Source organism: Schistocerca piceifrons, chromosome 2 (assembly GCF_021461385.2).
Source record: "Schistocerca piceifrons isolate TAMUIC-IGC-003096 chromosome 2, iqSchPice1.1, whole genome shotgun sequence".
In the NCBI taxonomy this organism is placed as follows: Eukaryota; Metazoa; Arthropoda; class Insecta; order Orthoptera; family Acrididae; genus Schistocerca; species Schistocerca piceifrons.
In genome coordinates this window covers 963,898,132-963,905,632 of record NC_060139.1, presented here as the reverse complement: position 1 = coordinate 963,905,632, position 7,501 = coordinate 963,898,132, and the positions used below count along the sequence as shown (strand labels likewise).

Here is a 7,501-nt window from a genome sequence, read left to right as displayed (position 1 = left end):
CTTCTGAACTAATTGTCGTACAGTGATATACAGGGTGATTCAAAAAGAATACCACAACTTTAAAAATGTGTATTTAATGAAAGAAACATAATATAACCTTCTGTTATACATCATTACAAAGAGTATTTAAAAAGGTTTTTTTTCACTCAAAAACAAGTTCGGAGATGTTCAATATGGTCCCCTCCAGACACTCGAGCAATATCAACCCGATACTCCAACTCGTTCCACACTCTCTGTAGCATATCAGGCGTAACAGTTTGGGTAGCTGCTGTTATTTCTCGTTTCAAATCATCAATGGTGGCTGGGAGAGGTGGCCGAAACACCATATCCTTAACATACCCCCATAAGAAAAAATCGCAGGGGGTAAGATCAGGGCTTCTTGGAGGCCAGTGATGAAGTGCTCTGTCACGGGCTGCCTGGCGGCCGATCCATCGCCTCGGGTAGTTGACGTTCAGATAGTTACGGACAGATAAGTGCCAATGTGGTGGCGCTCCATCCTGCTGAAATATGAATTGTTGTGCTTCTTGTTCGAGCTGAGGGAACAGCCAATTCTCTAACATCTCCAGATACTGTAGTCCAGTTACAGTAGCACCTTCGAAGAAAAAGGGACCAAAAACTTTATTGGCTGAAATGGCACAGAAAACGTTCACCTTAGGCGAGTCACGTTCATACTGAGTTGTTTCCCGCGGATTCTCAGTGCCCCATATACAGACATTGTGACGGTTGACTTTCCCGTTAGTGTGGAAAGTTGCTACATCACAAAACACAATCTTTGAAACGAAAGATTCATCTGTTTCCATTTGAGCAAGGATAAAATCACAGAAATCGATTCTTTTAATCTTATCAGCTGCAGACAGTGCTTGAACCAATTTCACACGATAAGGTTTCATAACTAACCTTTTTCGTAGGACTCTCCATACAGTTGATTGTGGAATTTGCAGCTCTCTGCTAGCTCTGCGAGTCGATTTTCCTGGGCTGCGAACAAATGCTTGCTGGATGTGTGCTACATTTTCATCACTCGTTCTCGGCCGTCCAGAACTTTTCCCTTTGCACAAACACCCATTCTCTGTAAACTATTTATACCAACGTTTAATACACCACCTATCAGGAGGTTTAACACCATACTTCGTTCGAAATGCACGCTGAACAACTGTCGTCGATTCACTTCTGCCGTACTCAATAACACAAAAAGCTTTCTGTTGAGCGGTCGCCATCTTAGCATCAACTGACGCTGACGCCTAGTCAACAGCGCCTCAAGCGAACAAATGTACAACTAAATGAAACTTTATAGCTCCCTTAATTCGCCGACAGATAGTGCTTAGCTGTGCCTTTTGTCGTTGCAGAGTTTTAAATTCCTAAAGTTGTGGTATTCTTTTTGAATCACCCTGTATTTTACGTATATAATCAGGATTATACGTGGATTGTGGATACTGCCCACAAAATTTGTTGCAAATACAATTAGTATAAAGAAGTAATAAATTAGAACTTCATGCCTGATCATGAAGGTTTACTGCGTCGACTGCGAAAGTGCAGCAAGCGGTAAACTTTTTTCTTTCATCATTCTGAAGTTGGTGTCAGAGAGAAAAAGTTTCAAAAAGGTTTAACGTTATGTGTAAAGGTTATTGGAAGTCGCTAAGTCCTCTCAGTTTCAAATACTGAATGAATACAGTCTGGCTAATTTGTGAACCATGAATTATACTGCCTCTAGAAATGTACCGGTACACACTGCCTTACTTTAATACTTCACTTATTGTGTTAAACCTTTAATCTAACATTATACCTCTTAACGAATTGATTATGACAACATTTTAAAATTTTTAATTTCGGTATGAAGTACTGAATAATTAGATTTTGGTTGCTCCTGGAAGTTGTTAGATAGGCAACCGAGCTGCGCATTCTCAAACGTGGAAAATGGTGGGATTACAGGGTAAAGCAGCCGGTAACACATCAGCGGATGCATTCGCCGAAAAATCAAGGAGAGAACCCGGAGACAAAACAAAGTTACTATCAGAAAATGATGCCTACACATCTGCTTGGGTGAGTCTGGTGACAGATTAAGAAGAGCAGCTGAGAGGCTAGCAACCTTTGTTTTCCAGTGCGAGGTAGTATTAGACATAATGAGAAGACTGCTGTTCATTGTACAGTGAGGGGTGCCAAAGGTGGACTGAAGTCTGGGTGCTACGAATTGCAAAAAGGTTTATTTCTTTGACACTGGAATGTTTGGTTTTGGAATTTAAGTTCACATTGACTTTGTAAATTGTGGTATTTATGGTTTGGACTTGTGTGTGGTGCTTGGAGGGTCAGAGTGCAACGTAGTAAACAGGAGAAGGGAGACTGATGTAGTTGGTTTCCAGCACATGCTTACAGAGGAAGATACTGTGAAGTGGCTTCAGCAAAAGTATGATGGTGTTACTCTTGCTGGGAAAAAGAATTGAAAACTGAAATTGCATCTGTCTTTCAATTCAAATACGTAAAAAAATAGTTAAACAGAAGCGGACAAGACCGTTAATACAGACCTGTGAGGTGGTGCACGACTCATAAGTAGCCAGTTCGATTCCTGATGGTGGGAAGAAATTTCCTCCAACAATATTTGGCCATCAAGGGGATATGGTGGAGTAAAGTTTATAATAATGGACGTTATACTAATCTCATGTATGAAGTTCCCAACATCTCTGGGGTGTCTCATATAATAATGGCTACTGACACTGTTAATTGTGATCAGATGGGGTCATTAATCTCGGTGGTCATATTGGTGTTACTCAAGTTGAATATGCTATCTGACGTCACTAGCTTTCACCCTTTCCCTTCCTTCATCGTACAACAAACAAATCTCACTACACACACACACACACACACACACACACACACACACACACACATACACACACACACAGTAGAATCACTTACAATCAAGAGATACAGTTAAGACAGAACTGCCTCACACCGCGAGGAAAAGGGCCATTGTGAGGGGATTAGCCGGCTGAAAAACCTTTTGGTGTCTCCCTGTCAGCAAAGCAGTACAAGTCTTCTCTTTTAGAGTAATTCTACGAAGGGCATTCAGTAAATAAGACATCACATTTTTCTCCACCATCTTCAGTTAAAAACATGCGAATTTGTTGTGGGACATCGTGGAATATTGCCGCGTCAATCCTTACAGTTTCACGAAATTCCGATTGGTGACGGCGCTACATGTAGTCTTCAAAGTAGCGTTTGTAATGGAGATGCATTCGACGCACAGAGCTGCCATTGCGCTTCTTTTGGCAGAAACCAGACCGTCGCAGGTATTCATAGGCGCTTCCAGAATGTTTACGAAGTCCTGGAAGTGAACAAAAGCACGATGAATCGTCGTGCGAAACATCTACCATCATCTCACACCTGTCCAATCTCCTGCATGCCACCTGGCCACAAACAGTTATCACTCCTCCATGGCATCCATCGCCAAAAAAATGCAAACGAATTTCTGCTTCTCCACGACAAAGCAAGGCCTCACGCAAGCCTGTGCACCCGAGAGGAGCCCTCAAAACTTCATTGGACTGTTCCTCCTCATCCACCCTACAGTCTGAATCTCGCACCTTCCAGCTTCCATCTGCTTGGCCCAACGGAGGATGCTCTATGCGTGAATCAGTACGTGGGTGATGGGGAACCTATTGGTGCAGCAAGACCTTGGCTCTGGCGTCTACCAGCAGAGTGGTACAACGCCGATATACAAATCCTCCTAGTAAAGTGGCGTAAGGCTGTCGCATTGAACAGAGATTATGTGGGAAAATAGGGTTTAGTAAGCAAAAGAGTGGGGAATAACGTGATGTATTGGGATGCTGAATAAAACCAATCTGCTTTCAGAAAGAAATGTGTTGCATTACTTACTGAACGGCCGTCATATTTTACACATACCTCTGCATGTATGTCTATATGCAACACACCAGTACAAAACGTATGAGAGAAGACATTTCTGTGGAATGGGACAAACACTATCTGATCAAAAGTATCCGGACCCTGTGAGTGGATATTAATACAGGGAACGTCCACACTTCGCGTTTATGACGGGTTGAACTCTGCTAGGGACATTTTCAGTGACATGTCTGAATGTCTGTGGAAGAATGACAGGCATCAAGAGCCAAACCCAGACAAGATAGTGACGTTGAACGCTGGGATATGGAGTCAAGTCATCATTCAAATTCATCTCGAAGGTGTTCCATTGGGTTCAGGTTGACTCTGGAGAGGCCAACCATTTTCAGGAATGTCTGCCTTACAGATAGTGTTTTATGACAAGCAGGGTTGTCATGCTGATACAAACCTCATTGTCTCTGACCTGATCCTTTACTGTGCACAGTGCAAATGTGTTCATATCCTTTCTAATGCTGGGTTTTATTAATCATAATAAAGTGACCACATCGTAACCACAAAAGTCTCCCTCGTATTGTAACACCACTTCCTCCAAACTTCGCAGTTGATAATATATATATATATATATATATATATATATATATATATACCGGTGGTCCATTGATCGTGACCGGGCCAAATATCATACGAAATAAGCGCCAAACGAAAATACTACAAAGAACGCAACTTGTCTAGCTTGAAGGGGGAAACCAGATAGCGCTACGGTTGGCCCACTAGATGGCGCTGCCATAGGTCAAACGGATATCAACTGCGTTTGTTAAAATAGGAACCCCCATTTTTTATTACATACTCGTGTAGAATGTAAAGAAATATGAATGTTTCAGTTGGACCACGCTTTGTGATAGATGGCGCTGTAATAGTCACAAACATATGGCTCACAATTTTAGATGAACACTTGGTAACATGAAGGTTTTTTTAATTAAAATACAGAACGTAGATTGGTTCAAACTCGCCTATCGCATCCATCTCCCCTCACCCACATGGATCCTGTACGACCTCATTCCGTTCCCCCACCTCCTCCTTTTCCTTGAAAGAATACGGATCCTCTACACCTCCCATAAACTCGGTCCTCCTCACCCGCTTGTCTCCCCCATCCTCTCGCGCCCCCGCCCGCTGCCGCACCTTTATTCCCACGTCCCACCCGGTCTTCATCTCTCCACCCTCCTTACCCTCTCCCAAGGTGGTTTCCGCCAGCTCCCCCTCCCTGATGAGGCTCTCCTCCCCTGCATCTACCCCTCCTATCAACTTTGATCCTCCCCTCCCACTTCCTGTGTTTTTTTCCTTTGGGCACCCTCCCTCCCTTCTCTGTCCTTTTCCCCCCGATCCCCCCTCCTCCACCCCCCTTCCCCTGGGCTTCCCCTCCCCTTTCCTCCCTTCCTTCTTCCCCCCTCTCTCCCCCGCCCTTGGCATCTCTGCTCTCCCCTCTCCCTCTCCCACCCGCCTCCTCCTCTCTTGGCAGGTCCCCGGACTCGTACACGCTCAGTGGAAATTCGCGCGCCGGAGATCATCGCCATCAGTGTCTCGTGTGTGTGTGTATGCCTTCGTTTTGTGTTTAGTGTTCTTTCGCTGTCACGCCACCACTGTTCACCTGTGCCGTCGCAGTCGTCCGAGTTTTGTGCGCCGTGTCAACAGGTTTTAGTGTTTTTTCTTGTCCAGTGTGAATGGCTTCGTGTATATTGTTTTACGTGTCTACAGTTTTTGCCCACCATTTTTATTGTATTATCTGTACCTCCTTTATGTCATATATATTGTACCACTCGTGGCTGAAGAGCAGCGTACTATGCTGCTGACAGCCCACCTTTGTACAAGGTGATTAAAATAACAATAAAGAAAAAAAAATTGGTACAAATGGCTCTGAGCACTATGGGACTTAACATCTATGGTCATCAGTCCCCTAGAACTTAGAACTACTTAAACCTAACTAACCTAAGGACATCACACAACACCCAGTCATCACGAGGCAGAGAAAATCCCTGACCCCGCCGGGAATCGAACCCGGGCGCGGGAAGAACGTAGGTAATTTTGAACATTTTATTCCGGTTGTTCCAATGTGATACATGCACCTTTGTGAACTTATCATTTCTCAGAACGCATGCTGTTACAGCGTGATTACCTGTAAATACCACATTAATGCAATAAATGCTCAAAACGATGTCCATCAACCTCAATGCGTTTGGCAATACGTGTGGCAACATTCCTCTCAACAGCGAGTAGTTCGTCTTCCGTAGTGTTCGCACATGCATTGACAATGCGCTGACGCATGTTGTCAGGCGTCGTCGGTGGATCACGATAGCAAATATCCTTCAACTTTCCCCACAGAAAGAAATCCGGGGAAGTCAGATCCGGTGAACGTGCGGGCCATGGTATGGTGCTTCGACGACCGATCCACCTGTCAAGAAATATACTATTCAATACCGTTTCAACCGAACGCGTGCTATGTGCCGGACATCCATCATGTTGGAAGTACATCGCCATTATGTCACGCAGTGAAACATCTTGTAGTAACATCGCTAGAACATTACGAAGGAAATCAGCATATATTGCATCATTTAGATTTCCATCGACAAAATGGAGGCCAATTATCCTTCCTCCCATAATGCCCCACCATACATTAACACGCCAAGGTCGTTGATGTTCCACTTGTCGCAGCCATCGTGGATTTTCCGTTGCCTAATAGTGCATATTATGCCGGTTTACGTTATCGCTGTTGGTGAATGACGCTTCGACGCTAAATAGAACGCGTGCAAAAAATCTGTCATCATCCCGTAATTTGTCTGGTGCCAGTGGCACAACTGTACACGACGTTCAAAGTCGTCGACATGCAATTCCTGGTGCATAGAAATATGGTAAAGGGTGCAGTCGATGTTGATGTATCATTCTCAACACCGACGTTTTTGAGATTCCCGATTCTCGCGCAGTTTGTCTACTACTGATGCGCGGATTAGCCGCGACAGCAGCTAAAACACCTACTTCGGCATCATCTTTTGTTGCAGGTCGTGGTTGACGTTTCACATGTGGCTGAACACTTCCTGTTTCCTTAAATAACGTAACGATCCGGCGAACGGTCCGGACATTTGGATGATGTCGTGCAGGATACCGAGCAGCATACATAGCACACGCCCGTTGGGCATTTTGATCACAATAGCCATACATCAAGACGATATCGACCTTTTCCGCAATTGGTAAACGGTCCATTTTAACACGGGTAATGTATCACGAAGCAAATACCGTTCGCACTGGCGGAATGTTACGTGATACCACGTACTTATACGTTTGTGACTATTACAGCGCCATCTATCACAAAGCGAGAAAAGTGGTCCAACTAAAACATTCATATTTCTTTACGTACTACACGAATACGTAATAAAAATGGGGGTTCGTATTTAAACAAACGCAGTTGATATTCGATTGACCTATATATGGCAGGCAAAGTTCTTCACACTTTTACAAAACCCAAGTTCTTAAATCAATCTGTCGTCCACTATCGGGTGACATCACTCTTCACCCCACCTCAAGTGTCATATAGCGTCTACTACAGAAATGAGTTTCTTGTGAGGATATGCTCGACCATTGCGCCCCATTCTTTTTAGCTCCCTAT

The 7,501-nt window shown here is 44.1% G+C and overlaps 1 pseudogene; it reads left to right on the top strand.

The window, feature by feature from the left end:
* Positions 1 to 1,911: 1,911 nt before the first annotated feature.
* On the top strand, positions 1,912 to 2,435 carry LOC124776023 (annotated as a pseudogene).
* Positions 2,436 to 7,501: the final 5,066 nt, after the last annotated feature.